General features: G+C 37.6%; 1 long non-coding RNA gene across 1 annotated transcript; it reads left to right on the forward strand.

Annotated features, from left to right (window-relative positions):
- The first annotated feature begins 15657 nt into the window (after positions 1 to 15657).
- On the forward strand, positions 15658 to 17448 carry LOC145796959 (uncharacterized). Its single transcript, XR_014337766.1, has 3 exons — positions 15658 to 15784; positions 16415 to 16491; positions 17210 to 17448. It is a non-coding gene; the product is annotated as an uncharacterized LOC145796959 (long non-coding RNA).
- The last annotated feature ends 310 nt before the right edge of the window (positions 17449 to 17758 follow it).

The following is a 17758-nucleotide window of genomic DNA, read 5'->3' on the forward strand; positions in this document are numbered from 1 at the left end:
CCTGTGGGGAAAGATGGGACGTAATTAGCACGTGTACGTTGGGAGTTGTCGTGGAAAATGCCATAAACTTAGCCGAAAAAAGGCCTTGGAGGGCCGAAAAATGAAAGCAGCCCCCGAACCAGTGTAGGGTGGCACGGGTAGCATAGTTGTGTCAAATAGGACCTGTGGGGACAGACGGGACGTAATTAGCACGTGTACGTAGGGAGTTGGTGTGGAAAACGCCATAAACTTAGCCGAAAAAGGCGTTCGAGTGCCGAAAATAAAAAACAGCCCCCCAACCACTGTAGGGATGGCACGAGTAGCTTCATCATGTGAAATAGGACCTGTGGGGTCAAACAGGACGTAATTAGCATGCGTACATTGGGTGTTGGCGTGAGAAACGCTATGAAGCTACACAAAAAATATATTAAAGCTTATATTGACTTCCGAAGTTGAAAGATAAGAAACTTAACATTTACCACAAGTGTTGACTAGTTTCTATTGCAATATTTAAATTGTTTCTATTGTTAGCATTTGCTTTGAACCTCTCTTTTCTACCACTTTTTCATGAAGTTGTGATGGCATGTATTAAAGCTTAAAAAAATATATGTTCTGTAAGCATCTCTATATATGTACATTTATGAATAAAATACATATATATTTACACATTAGACTAAACTTGACTTCGGGCTCATGATTGACTTGGGAAGTTTCTTTGCACTTTAAATGTACACTTTCAATACAATTTAAAGTGTAAAGAAAGTATATTGAAATTCCTCAATTCAAACTATAGTTAATACAATTTCAATTACAATTGACATCCTTGCAATTTGTGTTTTGTAGATGGCTATAACTTTTTGTTTACAATGGAACTAATGGGTGTAATTTTTGTTGTGTAGATGGCTTTTGGCATTGACATGTGGATCTTCTATTTTTTTGTCCGGAAGATCATTCACAGTTTTGCAAATTTCGGAAACTTTTTGTCGTCCTATACTTTATGTGTTGACTGTGGACCAATCATACATATAATTTTTGACGGGGTACATAGTATTTTTGGAGCTCCTATTAATTGCTCTAGTCGTATAGAATCAATGACGGGGTACATAGATCATTCACATTTGCTGTTGCTTCACATGTATTAATTGCTCTGGTGGTATATACATAGATTACCTTTTGTCGTGGTACATATTACCATGGTAATTTGTACCTTGGCAAATGGTCATTACAATGTGTAGTATAGTAAAAATGTTGTGTAAGGAGGACATTGTTTTGGTAACGTATTTGGAATGTATGACGTTATTATTTGTAATTGAAATATATATAGTTGGCTTCTATATAAGTTTACATTAGCAGGTGTTCTTTTTTGTTTGATGGTTGTAAGTGAAACATGCATTACGGAATAGGTGATAATATATATAGGTTGTATACCTATTACAGGTTGCGGTGGATACAGGTTCTAATAAAATTTATTAAAATGAAACAAGCAAAATAAAAATATAAGATGATGTTTTTGGTGACAAAACAATTAGTAGCCAAAAAAGAAATTAATCTTTTGGCGACTAAATATTTAGTAGCTAAAACAAATCGAAACACTTTTGGCGACTAAATATTTAGTAGCTAAAACAACTCGAAACACTTTTGGCAACTAACTATTTAGTAGCTAAAAGTCAAATCGTTTTTGGCGACAACAATTTTAGTCGCCAAAACAAATGAAAAACACTTTTGGCGACAACATTTTTGGTCGCCAAAACATAACAAAAAAGCATAGCCGACTAACATGTTTAGTAGCCAAACAACGGTGAACCTTTCAGCGACTACAGATTTAGTAGCTGAAATAACAGTATTGCCGACAAAAGATTTCGTCGCCGTAGAGATTTTCAGTTTTCGCGACAAAATATTTAGTAGCTAAAGAAGTGAGTAAAAAAAATTAATAGACCCTTTCGGCAACTAATTTGTTAGTTGCTAATGGCAGTCATCGGCGACTAATACTCTTTTCGTCGCTAATAGCTGTTAGTTTTGGCTACTAACGTGTTAGTCGGTAATTTTGAAGTACTTTTGGCGACTAAATGTTCTTTAGTCACTAAAACCTTCGACGATGATGTATCCACGACAAAGCCAGCGACCAAAGTATTTGGTCGGCAAATCCTTTTGGCGACTAAAATTAGTCCTTTTGGCGATTAATATTTTAGTCGCCAAAAGTGTGTTTCCTTGTAATGATGCCATCTTAGGTAGCCGAGCCTATTAATGTCATGTTGCATGTGTTGCATTAGGCATTGTTAACATAGCTAGGATCATGCATTGTTTCTAACTAGTTTTCTGTTTTGGCTCGGAGTACACTGTAAGTGTTTACACTTTAGCATACTTGCATGAATGTGAGTGTTGTCATGATAGCATGCTTGCCATGAGGCTATGTGCTTATATGCTTAACTGCTTGAATGCCTGTGGGTGGAGGCTTGATTGCCTGAATTGGAACAATTCGATGATTGTGAGTTTTAAGCCCACTTTGCGAAGTGGCAAAATCACGTTTTCAAGCCCACTTGAGGGTGGCAAATCCGCGCTTTAGCCTACTTGCGAGTAGCACTTTTAAACCATTTTCAAAAACAAATATGAGTTGTTTTGTTCTAATTCTCGTGATTGAGTTTATACTTGTATACTGTGCGCATCACATAGTAAGTTAGGCTAAATAACCGGAATAAGAATACATGGTTTATAAAACAACAAATCATGCTTAGTAGAGGCCGATCCTTTGATCGGGCGAGCGGGGGTGCTCATTTCAGGACCTTCCCCTCTCGTACCCAAGTTCCCGAGCCGAAGCAACTTTGGTGATGACGGACACGTGGCCTTAGGCATGAGTCAGAGTTTCCTAAATTTCCCAAAATAAAATATTTAGGTGGCGACTTTGTAATCTGGTAAAGCAGTCCATGTTTGGCGCTTTTTCATTCAAAGTTGATTTTCCAAAACCAATTGCCAGATTTGGACTCTTTGGTGTTTATCAGTCTCACATTGCACTTTGTGAGATTAGATTTAGAATCGTGACAGGAGTCCGAACGGTAGTAAAACCAAATTCGCACCCTCTCCTAAAGGGGGGTGCGCGAAGAAAGTCGGGTCTACAAATAGCTTGCTGGAAAACCCATAATTTGACCTGTCTGCTCGAGCAAGGAAAGTGTCACTCGAGCGTGAAAGTCAAGCTCCCAGAAGTTTTACAGAGATTGCACGGTAGCTCGAGTGGCAAACCTTGCGCTCGAGCGAACCCTGTTTTGCAAGACTCTTTGCTCGAGTGTAAAATTCATGCAACTAGTACTTTTACAGAGTTTTGCAGGCCGCTCGAGCGAAGAGCCCTGTTTCAGAAATTTTGAAAAGTTTTTTATGTTCCATTTTCCGTTCTCTTTCATTTCTAAGAAATCTTAGGCATGCATTGAACATTGTAAATGAACTAAAGGGATAAGAATGTGGCCTAAGAGAAATAAACAAATTAAGAACGAATTGAATCGCTTGTGACCTAATATGTTATGAAATGTGTAAGGTCAAGAGCAATTGCAAGTCCATCAACGGAACACTGTGAGTAATATCTTCGTAAAGATATTTTCAAGTATGTTACTTTTCAAATGCTATTTCTGTATAAGCTTCATGGATCTATTGACTTAAAGTATGAATGAGAATTCTATATGCCTAATTTTTGTATATGGCTCTGTGAAGAATATGAATTGGGCCCAAGGCTGTTTGATATGTTTGAATTGGGCCCAAGGTCATTTAATATGTTTGATACGTTTGAATACAAATGCATTGGGCCTAAGGCTGTTTGACTACAAATATGATTATGATTGCAAATATGAAATGTGCATTAATGGGCCCGAGGCCGTTCGATATGATTGGGCCATAAGCCGTTTAACATGAGTGAATTGGGCCAAAGGCCGTTTGACATCAATGAATTGGGCCCGAGGCCATTTGACATCAATGAATTGGGCCACAGGCCATTTAACATGAATGAATTAGGCCCGAGGCTGTTTGACATCAATGAATTAGGTCAGAGACCCTTTGACAAGAATGAATTGGGCCCGAGGCCAGTTGATATGAATGAATTGGGCCAGAGGCCGTTTGATATACCCAGGCTTGAGGCCGTTTGACATATTTGATAAGAGTATGAATAAGCCTAAGGCCGATTGATGTGTTTAACAAGAATATTACTTATTAGAGAATTTCATTTATATAACCTCTTTACCTTGGTATTCACTGGGCTTTCGCTCACTCTCATCTATATGTATGTAGGTGAGTAAAGAGATGTCCAAACCTAGCCTCAGTGAACCTCAGTGGAGGATGTGAGAGAAATCCAAGTTTTTGTAAAGTCAGCCCAAACGTCTCACGCACGAGACTTTGTTTTTGTTCTTTTGTCTACCCCCTTTTGCTATTTTGGTATTGGACTACCTATGTATATATTCCTTTTGTTCGACTGGCTATGTATCTGTATGATCCTGGATGGATGAACGAGATGTTTATTTTGGTTATGGTGTGAGTTATTATGACGTTGTTCTGGTATGCCATGTAATTACAGCTCAATGGACAAAATTTTTAAGTATGCTTCCATTTTGGCCCCTTTACTATTACTAGATACATTTGATTTCATCTGAGGCCATAGGTAATCTTATGATTACTAGCCGGTTATGACCTTAACCTATAGGGGCGGGTTCGGGTCATGACACAAACAATGCTGCACTTTTGCAGAGAATGAAGGCTCCGGGTATTTCTCACAAAGTAGACTACTCGAGCGAACAATCATGTAGTCGAGCAAAAAATGAAGGCCGTTAATATCTCAAGCTTTGAAATTCAGATTTGGAAGGGTCAAAAGATCGCTTGAATGCTCAAACTTGCGCTCGAGTGAACTATGCAAATCAGTCCAGGTACTAAGTTTCAAATGGGCATGACTCTCTCGTTCGAACACCTTTTTGGGTAAATCAAGAGTCTAAAATGAAGCCCACCAAAATTCAAATGAGGGGAGATAAATAGTCAAAAGAATAAAAGCTATACAAGAAATGAATATCCAAATCCAAGTTTAGATCAAACCTCACACAACCGATACAATGATACATCAACCAAATGATTACAATGACAATAATATAATTAAATGCATTCCCAATGACTTATAGAGCACAAATGTTACAATTAAGATGACAATTTTATTTTTATTAATTACTCTTTGACCTTGAATGTTTTATGATAACTACATCATCTTATAAAATTGCATTTTGATCCCATTTATAAAAGGTTTAATTATTATCCAGTCCTATTATATGGACTTAAATACTAATAAGTCCTAGAGACTTTTCATATGCACCACTATCCTTAAATGCCTTTAATGCCCTTATTAAATATCTTCTCTTCTCTTCTCTCTAATATTTTTGCAAAGAACTCTCTCTCTCTCTCTCTCTCTCTCATCTTTTTACCATTTTTGAAATTTCATATCACCACCATACATCGCTACCATCACTATCTACTACTGGCCACTATTCCAATGGTTTACGCCATTGCTGCTGACTACCTAAAACCACTGTTGCTGCCGTCATCTACTCGCAAATGTTGCCACCATTTCGTTCTTTGATCTTTGTCATCATTCACAAACAATTTTCACAATTTTTTTTATCTCCACCGTCATTGATTTATACTTCACCATCGCCGATCTATACTATACAACCTTTGATCTTCACGTTACCATTACCAATCCACTACTACTGTTCACCAACTGTCTCTACCGCCACCAATCTACACCGTCATTATTTAGATTTGGCCATTTGCAATGTCGATCTAGTACTGTAGCGATCTTCACCATCAAGATGAAGTCATTACATTGTCGTCGGAGCTCTTTCTAATGAGATTGGGCCTCTTTATCTCTCTCTCTCTCTCTCTCTCTCTCTCTCTTTCTCCCTTCATCCTCTCCCTCTCTCTCTATACTACATGATATATCTCTATGAATTTGTTGGTGAAGATCTACATAAACTAAATATATTGTTTGTAAAACCTGGATAAATCTACAGTGATAAATTTGTAACGCTCCCAAATAATTAACATTTGGAAATCCCACATTTATCTATCAATATGATCTAGTTTCCAATTAACCACATTTGTTATATAGAAATTGGATATAATGCTCAATCATTAACATCATTATCAAATCTCTATATTTGTATTCATTGTACTCAAACGGTTATCAAAAGTATTCCACATGCAACTTACATTCAACTTTTCCTAGAACGTGAATCTACAACATGCGATGCTAAGAATTAAACATAAAATAATGTCCCAAGAGCTACATGCTCCAAGGCTTATGCCCGGTTACAAAAAATGATTATCAAACCCATACATGTAAAGCCATTGACTTGTCAAATGAAACAACAAAAGAAAAAAAGCCTCGTACTCCTAAAACAACTCTCTACGCCTCTACTTCGGCGAGATCATGACATCTTTTCCTACAACAAATCCACTGGGGATGAGTATTAAGCCCAGTAGAGAAATCTAAACAAAGTATATACATTTTATATAATCTCATGAGATGAATGCATATGCCATGCCATGCTCAAAAAATTTAAGTTTTTCTCCTTGAAAAATCTCATGCAAGATGCTCGTTCGAAAACATAATCGATTCAATGATGTCAATGTATAATCAAGGGGTGGTAAATACGACTCAGGTAATTCCTAAGTTGGTGTCTGCAAGTAGGCTCGCAAACACTACCAAAACCACTTTATCGGCTCCTAATCAGAAGGAACTTGGTACCTACTCCGCTCGTGTTTTCGGACTTTCACCATGGATCTCAAGCCGACTTAATTCTCAACTCTACACCCCCTATTCGGACTTACCAACATATTTATCCCAAACAACTCAAAATGGTAATTTTATTCGCAAATAAGCCTTTTTTCCCAAAGTGTAACCTCAATCATGCCAATATGAAAAGTAATGAGGACGGAATGAAGTACCAATGCAATTTATCAACACATCGTTAACATTGCTCACAATTACTCAATAATTTCCAATCTTAATAACACAATTCTCAAATGTGCATAAACATAGCCTTTATATTCAATAAATATATATATATACACTATATATTTGCATGTCGTGGATTAGCAATAACACATCACTATTTCCATTCTCTCAACACTAGTATATCAACATGTTAATCTCATCAATTTCTCAACAACAACATTCAATTTCATGGATATTCAACATTAACAATGAAAATGCCAATTTTATTTTATTTTATTTTTTGTTTTTATCATCTCTCAACAATGAATCTCTATAACACATGATATCACAATATTTTAACCTTTTTCAAATTTTTCAAAAACCTACGATTTTCATAAAAATTAGGGTTTCACATCTTTGAAAAGATTGTTCCCACATAAAACCCTCAATTATCAATGCATTTCATATCCTTAAAGATTTTCAGAAAACTTTTGAGAAAAACCCTTCTTGAACAATGCACAATCTCGTAAAATTTTAACCCTAACCCAATATACATAAAGTATAAACATATATCATCAAAATAGCCATAGACTTGCAAAAATGTATATATAACTCAAAGAATATCCCTACTTCAAGCTCCAGAAGGAAGATGGAAGAAAAGCTCCAAAATTGACGGTGTCAAAACGCAATCGCCACTACACAAAATAAAGCTCTCGATGTGTTTTCCAAAAATGTGTCAAGAACAAGGGTCGAGAACTCTATGGATTTTGGTGGGGAGATGAAATTATGAGGGTTAGTGAGTGTTTTCTAGAGAGAGATGAGAGAAAGAAAGTATAGTGCAATGTAGAGAGAGGGTGAAATGAAAAAAGTGAAGACAGAGAGAGAGAGAGAGAGAAAGTGAAATCACACTCCCAATATTTTCAGACTTCAGAATACAAAACTAGATGGACGGATTGAGAGTTCAAGCGACTAAAGAACCGCTCAAGCAGACTTAACTTTCAAGTTAGGAAAAAATCAATCTTAGAGTATTCCCAACCTTCTCGGACTCGTTCCAATACAAAAATGGCTCAAGTCGACATCCCTGAGATACACTTTGGGATGAGAATGAATTGGGAAAAAAAAAAAAAAAACAAAACAAAAATAGACGACACACACATGATTCATAGAGTTCGAAGGTAGTCAAGGTCCCAATATGGAATAAAATTCCAGATTAAAATTGTTCAGTCAGTTTAAAATGTCTCAAAACAATTTATTAGCCTTAAACTTTTTTTTTTTTGTGTAAATGTGCAAATGTGATTGTAAGTGAATATGTAAGTGAAATTGTATGTATGTGAGTACGAGTGTGAGAGTGTAAAAGAGTATTGATTAAATGGTTTGGTTATTTATTAGTAATAAATTTATCACGGTTAACATTTATCTGTAATAAATTTAACCTGACCATTTATCAGTGATAAATTTAACACTAATAATTTTTTTACCTCCCTTCTTTACTTTCTCCTGTTGTGTAAGTGTGTAAATTTGTTTTTGTGAATGAATAAATGAATGTGTCTCAAAATAAGAGAGAATTGTTGATTAAAATGGTCTAAAAAATACTGATAAATTTATCACTACTAAACTTTTCTCATCATTCCTCATTTCTCTTCTCATATCATATCATATCATATCTGAAAAGGTGGTGGAAGTGATGATGTAATATAGATGAGAGTTGCTGTAAAAATGGTCAAGGAATTGCAGGAAAAAAATATTGCCAGAGGTGTTTGCTGAAAAAGCATTTCAAGAGACGACAGCCAGAGATACTCATTGAAAAATATCACTAGAGTCCAATGGCGGTCAGAGATGTTGGCCAGAGGTGGTCACTGGCGGCCGGAGGTGGTAGTCGAAGGTGGGCGAAGGGAGATTCATATAAGTGTTGATAATTAGGATGGAGAATGTTAATGGAGGTCATTTTGGAATATTGATAGGTAAAAAATGAATAAGGCTTACAGGTAAATAAGTCCTATCAATTGGACTAGCCCGTAAGTGCCCTTCATAAAATCACATACAAAGTTACAAAATAAATTCTAAATTTTCTCAATTGTGATTAAATAACACTAATATGAAATTAAAAGATAATTAAAATTTTGGATTTTTACACGTTTTAATAGTTGCTAAGTTTTCAAATCAAGTTTGAACAATTTAGTAATCGCCCTTACATGCTTATAAAAAATAAAAACTAGTCTAGTTTGGCCTGTTATTGGTTCAATTTTTTTTTAATCAACAAAAAGAGGAGCTTTATTGATGAAAATCTGACGTACAAAGATAAGAACGATTAACATAAATATCAAGTGTAGTACAAAAAGTAACATAGTAAAACTGAACAATCCCAACTAGGTTGACATCGTAAAACAAATACAATCCTTTGCTAACATTATAAGATACAAATAATGCAACGGGTAAAAAGATTCAAACCATACCTCAAGTGATAAAATCCGAAATAAAGAACCTTGAGGGTAAATCATATGCTTCACAAACCACGAACTAAGAACACCAGCAATAGAGTGATACCACAGCATGAGTATCACCCACTCTAGTCACAGTGCAAAAGCTTGATCGTTATTCTAATGGGAGAGAGTTAGAGAGAGAGTATGGGAAAAATCATTCGTTATTGGATTCATTCTACATCCCATATACCGTATCAGATATATAGGCTGACTATCTAACCATCTATCCATATCTCTTGATAAGATATGATAGATATAGATATTGACAGTGGGTTATCCAAATAGGATAGTGATTAAATTCAAATTAAGATGGGTAATCTGAATGGGTCATGGGTCATACCACATGGACGTCCAAATCCAGGTTCAACACCTAGCCCAATTTCCAATATCTCCCACTCGCACATGAGTTGGCATGACACTGCCACATCTCTATCTTAATCTCTCCAAATATTGAACAATCTCATACTAGCCAATAAACCGTGCGACCGTTGAGAACACCTGCATGTGGAAGCTCTATACTAGAAATTCAACATAAGCCAGTATAGAGACATCAACCCAAAAAGAATAGAAATAGTGTCTCATGTGCCCAGACCCATCTAGCTACATCAGTCTAAAACATCTCTAATCTCTCAAATAGCATGTTTGACCCTCCTAGGTCCCGCATTATATTCACACCCAATCAGTATCCCATACAAAGCGATATGAGTTATTGATAGTGAATATGGAGTAGAGATATAGAACTAGATGATCTTCTCTTCCCCCCTCATATCATTTAACTCGGAATTGACCGCTTTCCCAGTAATGTCCCTTAAAGCCGAATCATACATGACTGCAGACAACATACCAAAGTAGTCGAACATCAACTCCTCATCTTATGACATAGTCAAAGGTCACAAAGCGCACAAAGTGAAGTCATTGGAAAAATGACTTTTAGGACTCACTCGGTGAGGAACCAGGGACCCATTTTCTCACCTTGTTAACAGGTCGATAAGCACATGCATTACGAATGCATGCTATAGTGGAGTAACTCTTCTAAAGAGTGATATTAAACTCACACACCATACAGATCTTAGTCCAGTAGCTCTTAAGTGCACAAGTCTTTTCCTAGTGTCTAACTCAAATTCTCTATTTGCTCGCCTCTCAAGCATCAAATGAGATCTCGCATCTGGCTATCCATAACAGGCACATCATGGAAAAGTGGGTACTCTCATATCCATGGTCAGTCTCTAACATGACCTCATCTTGGCTTCAACCAAGGTGTAGACTGCCCGAACTCGCTCCGCGCGCCTCCCTTTCAGAGAGGGCACGAATTGTGTTCTTAGCTACTACAATTCGGACTCCTGTCACGGTTCTGAATCTAATCTAACAAAGTCCAATCTAAGACTGATAAATCACCAAAGAGTCCAAATCCGGCAAATCATTTTGGAAAATTGATTTTAATCAAAACGTGCCAAACATGGACTGCTTTGCCAGATTACAAAGTCGCCACCTAAATATTTTGTGTTTGGAAAATTTAGGAAACCCTAACTCGTGCCAAAGGCCACGTGTCCGTCATCACCAAAGTTGCCTCAGCTCGGGAACTTGGGTACGAGGAGGGAAGGTCATGAAATGAGCACCCCTGCTTGCCTAATCAAAGGATCGGCCTCTACTAATCATGATATGTTGTTTTGAAAACACATGTGTTCTTATTCTGGTTATTAATCTAGAATTACTATATGATACGCACAACACATAAGTATAGACTAAATCGCTTAAGTTGGAACAAAATATCTCATGTTTGTTTTTGAAAATGGTTTGAAAATGCTACTCGCAAGCAGGCTAAAGCGCGGATTTGCCACCCTCAAGTGGGCTTAAAACATGATGATTTGCCACTTCAAGTGGGCTTAAAACTCACATTCTGATGAATTGTTCCAATTCAAACAATGAAGCCTTCATCCACAGGCATTCATGCAGTTATATCAATTAAACAAATAGCCTCATGGCAAGCATGCTATCATGGCAGTCACTTATACACATACAAGGATGCTAAAGCGTAAACACTCACAGTGTACTCCGAGCCAAAACAGAAGCTAGTTAGTAATCATGCATGATCCTAGCTATGTTAAAATGCCCAATGCAACACATGCAAAATGCAGCTAAATAGGTTCGATTATTCTAAGATGGCATATGAATGCTACAATTTGATACATGTATTCAAATAGGAATTGAAATACAATATAGTTTGAATGATGCGCCAAGCCTGGTGTATGCAATACGAATAAATGATGCACGCGTGTAAACATAAGTATGCTAATTGAAACATGCCCTAAAACTAACCATCAAAAGTTGGTAAATAAAAGGGAGAAAGACGTGGGGTTGAAAGACATTCACACACACACGCACACTTATTACAACATTTGCCCTCTTGACGGAGGGTCCGAATAATGAGCTAAGCTAACCAACTAATCTAATTAAACTAATTAGACTAGTTATTACAAAACAAAACTAATTAACTATTCCTAGTTAACTAAATATTACAAAATTAGAACAACTAGCTAATCTAAGCTAATTAGTTACAACCTGAATTAATTAAACACATTAACTAATCAATTACAACAACAACTAAGCTAACTTAGCTAAGCAAAACAGTTAGAAGGCCTCGGGATGAGGGATGCATGCATGCTCGATCGCCTCACTCGGAAATCCACCGCATTGCCTCAAGATGCCTCTGTTTGCACACTTTTGTACTTCTGAAAATTATGCCAACTTCTAGAATGCTTCTGACCCACCTTAGGAACATGCTAAGGGATGGTCGGCCAAGAGGGATGGCCATCGGCCACTTTTGATAGCCAATCGGCAGCCTTGGTGGCCAGTCGGCAGCTTTGATGGCCAGTCAGCCACTGCTTCTTGTAATTTCTCCTTTTGCTGCAACAGAGCACAAACAGAGGCATGGCAGTGTATTTGCAAGGGAATGTGTGTGCAACCACACTCCTTATCATGTCTCAAGCTCAAAGGAGTGTAGTACTCAGCTCTCAAGCCACCAATCACGCATCTCGATGCATGATGGCCAAAGAGTCAAGCTTGCACAAGGTCGATGAATGCACAAATAACACATAGGACTCGAGAGGCTTCCACCCTATCATGCACAATCAAGGGGGACGACGACAAAGAAATAAGGCGCATTTCATCACTTCAAGTATGAAGCGCCCCTCGTTTCTCGTGCTTGGATCAAATTCCGATCCAAACACAATGCAATGCAACACACATGCAAACAACATGCTATGCAAACAACATGCTAATCTTGACATGTTAAGGTTCTATGCACAAGACTCTAACATGCAAATACTCATGCACAACATACTAGAACACTTAAGCATTAAACACTAGTGAAGGATACAACACTAGAACCATGCAACACAATGCTCAATGGACTAAACCAACACCAAACAGACCTCATGCATGCCAAAACAGTGGCCAAAATGATCTGAAATGATAGCATGAATGGCAAGGGAATGATGCTCATGCATTGGCACACAAACAAGGCATGAAGGTGAAACTCTCAAGAGCACCTAAAGAGTGAAAAACATGGAAGTGCGGCAACACTATATGCTCTGAAATAACATGCCAAATTATGCCAAAACATGCAAATACCTCAAGCCAAGCATGCAAGATACCTCAAAACTCAAAGCTATTCAAGGCTATTGCACTACAAGCATGCATAACAAGCATCATACGACCAAGAAGCCTCAAAACAGAGCTAAAGCATGTTAAAACATAAGTAAAAACTTGCTGGAGTGGAGTCAAAACATGCTAGAATAATGGGCCAAAACACCAAGTATACTAGGCTAGTGAGTAAGGTTTACACTACAAGTGTAGGAAGCATGCAAGAGGTGGCTCTACCAACCAAAATTAGAGTTACAACGTGCCCAAATAACACTAAAAACATGCTGAGATAGAACCAAAATAGGCTAGCATGATGGATCAAAGTATTGAACACACAAGGCTAAATGGTAAGATTACACTACAAGTGTAACAAGCATGCATGAGGTGACTTAACCAAGACAAAACAAAGTTATACCATGCTGAAATAAGGCCAAGAATAGGCTGAGAACAAGCCAACACGCTAGAAACACATGCTCAATAATTAGGCCAACAAGGCAAGCAAACAAGACAAGAGGAGAGGGGACCACCCCCTCCCCTCTTGGACCTCAAAACAACATTTCTACCACTGAAAAGCCACTAAATTTTAGTGGTTAAAAGGCCAAATAAAGGATGCCTCAAAGGCCTTAAAAGATGACACCTAGCTCAAGCCAATGAGGCACACAAGAGGGTAGAACACCCTCAGCACCAAAGAGGCCTCAAACAACCATCTTAAACACTTGAAAACAAAGCTTTTTGTAGTTGAAAGCAAGGCCTAAAACAATATGCAAGGATGGCCAAATAAGTAATGAAAATAAAGCTTTAAAGAGGATATGAGACTCACTCTTGAAGCACAGCAATAACAGCAAGTTTTTGAGGCAAAACCAAGCAAAAACCACTCAAATACAACGTCCAAGAACCTCAACTCAAGAGTGAAGGTGTTTAACTAGGTGTTGTAGTGCAAAAGTGAAGAGAAAATACACTTTAAGGCACAAACTACTACAAATATATATATATATATATATATATAGAGAGAGAGAGAGAGAGAGAACTATAGAGAGAGAGGGATATGTTTAGCCCTAATCCAAAATTCTCAACCTCTGAAAGGGGAGAGGAGCCTCCCCTCTTATAGAAATCCAAGTCTCAAGCTTGTTGGACAAGCTAGAAACTTGGTGCAATCCCTCCATACACGTGTATGGAGGATGCATTCTGTGCTCACCAGCTGGCACAGTTGGCAACAAAATATCTGCAAAAGCAAAGAAAAGGGCCTCGGCCAAAAAATATGGCCGACCGGCCATAAGTGTTGGCCGTCAGTGAGGCCGACCGGCCAACACTTATGGCCGATGGAAAAAAGGCATGGCCGATGGGCACAGGGCCTGACCGATGGGTTGTAGGGCTGGCCAGCAAGCCACTCCCTTCCCTCAGAAACAAAGCCACAAGCTCTTGGTCCATAACCAAGCACAAAACAGACAAATTGAGAGGCTCCAAGGCAAGGCACATAGTCGAGACCTTCAGGAACTCAAAATGAACACGAGCATGGATGATCATCGAGTGTTCAAACGATGACGTCCAAGTCTTGAGAACAGTCAAAAATGGGGTGTCTACACAAGGCGACATAGCTAGTGGATAATTTTAGCCTCTCTCTTGGCTCTAAATACAATAAGCCACTAGTCTCATCCTTGCTCGCTACCTAGCGCTAAGGGCGATTGCTCGTATGAGTAAACCAATCTTGCTTGCTGTGGGGAAGTGGTTTGGAAATACTCTTTTGGTCCTGGGGGACGCTCGTGATCCTCAGCTAGCCACCTGAAAATGAATCAACTCTCCGGTCGGGGGTGCCGGAATTAGCACTCCAACGGGCAAGTCAGTCTCTACTCTCTAGATTACTTGTATTTTAAGTTAAGTGTAATAGGTCTCACATACCTTTCTTCATCTGTTGCTCTTTTATTTATACTCATTTCCTGGGCCTCGGGGCCTGGCCCATTTTTCACTCATTATTCTCTTATTTACTCGGCTTCATAGTTCAATAGATACTCAGCCTATCTAATGCATTCGGCCTCCTGATCGTGTAGAATGGAGCCGAGTAGTATCTGTCTTGCAGAGTGCGTTTCTGATTCTGCCATTTATTCAGCTCCCACAATTACCCTCCAAACTCCCCATTGACGGTAGTTATTGGGTGTGTTTGGTTTCAAATTTTGAAGAGTCAAGAAAACCAAAAGTTAGGCGGCTTCACCTATCCCAATGTGAATGTCAAAACACACATGCCTTTCGGTCATCATTATATTTTCCCATTACGATTTGAAACTCCAGTATAATATTCCCAACATTTCATCTAGAGCCAAACACACTCCTATGTTAAACTCCATTTAGGATATCTAAACCCAACTCCAAACTTGATAGTAGGTGTGACCAAACACCCCATTTCAACACACAAAAAAAAAAAAAGGAAGTGCAGATTTTTTTTTCTTCATTGTCTTCATTCTTCCCTCTCTAACTTCTCTCTACATTCTCTCTCATTTTCCTTTACTTTCTTGGTGGCCAAACACCACACCTTTGCTCCACCGTTACACCACCACCTTAACCCACCATCTTCACCACCGCCGGCCACCTTATCTTGCCGGAAAAAGGGTCCGATCGGCCACTCCTTAAACCCATCCGAAAATAGCATAATAGAAGTACCAACTCTAGATTTTTCTTAATCTTTTGAAGAATCAAAGCATGGGGTTTATTTTCTTGATGGATTAGAGGCTTGTAATTGGTAAGAATCTTTCTCTAAAAGTTTAGTTTAAGGTTTTACATATTTTGAGTTAGAGATGATGAAATTTTTGTATTTTAGATCTATTATGATTTGGGGTTTGATTGTTGAATTTTATACTCTCAATTAGTTTTTATGAATGTTTTACATGTTAAAAAAAATGATCAATTTGATGGTTGTTTTGGAGATTAAGATATTGGGTTAATCTAGGGTTTGAATGTGATGTAAAAATTGGGAATTTTGGTGTTAGGAAATTTATATGTTGAAATTGATTTGATAAATGGTGGATTGGGCATCTCTATGTTCTATGGAGGAATTTTATAAGTGATTGAAGAGATTTTTACTTAAGTTGTTGAGTTTATACAAAAATGTTGATTTTTGACTTTTGTAGTTAATTGATGGTGGTATTGTGCATATAAATTGATTGGATATTTAAAAAGTTACCAACTCAAAGATGTACAAATGATGGGTGTTGTGGAGATTGGATAAGTTATTTGTTTGGGTGACTTGAAGTTGGAGGAGTTCTTCAGCTTGGCATTCCTTAGCATAATTTTATTTAGAATCATTTTTGTAGATGTTGTAGTTTTCATTGAAAGCTTTTCCTAATTTTAGATCCTATTTATTAATTGTTAGGATTGGAGGAAGGCGTCTCTACACCTCTTGGGAATTAATTTGTAGAGCCTCAATCTACGCTTTTGCTATTTTTGGAGGTGAGTATACTTACCATGGAAATTACTTTACCTCTATCTTTATTATAAAGTTTGAAGATAATTTTGAATTAAAGGAAGTGAATGATACATTTCATCATGGTATATGTATAAAAAGAAAAATCTATAAATCTATTGAGGCCAATGGTTGGGTTTAAATAAATATATGATTTCATTTGTATAATGAAGCACTAATTTTTTATGATGATGATGATTGAATGACAATGAAACATTGTACAAGGGTATTTTTTTTGTTTGATCATATAACCAAATATAGCCTTTGGGGCCACAAGGGCCAAAATGCTTTGGGGTCCTGGGGACCGAAATGTTTTAAGGACCATAAGGGTCGTTGTATATATAAGGGGTCCCGGGGACCGAAATATTGAAATGAGAATTGAAGTGCTACGTTGACATGAGTTATGTTCCTATGGTTATGTTTTGGGTAACGGTACCGTCACCACCTAAGTCGCGAGGTAACGCGACCCTAAGGCTATGTAGTGGTTCGTATGATGGACATGAAATCTTAACGTATTGAAAAGTTGTATTTTTGTTTACTTTCATTATTTTTATTTTTATTTTGTATAAATTTCAGTCCAATTAAGCTCTTATGTTTATTATCCTTATTTTGAACCCAATTGGAAGGAGCAAGTTTTATAACTCTATGGTATTGGTACACTCATTGGGCTTTAGCTCATTCTTTTAAATAATTTTTTTTTTTCAGATTCATAGACTTTTGTGTGGCTCGCCTCAACTTAGAAGACAAGAAATTTTTTGGAAGGATCAAAGGTGCGCATCTTGTGGTTGAGGTTTTGCTTAGGGTCATTCTAGGATGTAAGTTTACCTTTTATTTTTTTATGAAGGAGGTTGATTGTAAATATTGCTTATGAAGTTGAATGTATTGATGGATTCGTGATTAGTATGTATTATTTTTGGGAGGAAATGCTTGGGAACTATCTTGTAGCATGATAATACTTTTTTTCTTTGAGTAGATCATCTTATATATGTTGGGCAATTGAAGGTTCTTATGCACTTTTGGTGATGTGGTGATGTGATGTAAGAATTATATAGGAATTGTGGTGTAAAGGTGCTATAGCGTTTGAGGTGCACCCTCTTGGCGGGGTTTTGCCTTGCCAAGATTGGGTCGTTACATCCAGTCCCTTCGAATGCATGCTTTTTCAAATATTTGAGCCTTCTAGATTGCCAGTCGGTATCCCTTCTCTGATTCGCTTCTTCTGCAACTTCTCCCCGTCTCTCCTTGTCTCATTTGCCT

Source organism: Camellia sinensis, chromosome 8 (assembly GCF_055761805.1).
Source record: "Camellia sinensis isolate YWXY chromosome 8, ASM5576180v1, whole genome shotgun sequence".
Lineage (NCBI taxonomy): Eukaryota > Viridiplantae > Streptophyta > Magnoliopsida > Ericales > Theaceae > Camellia > Camellia sinensis.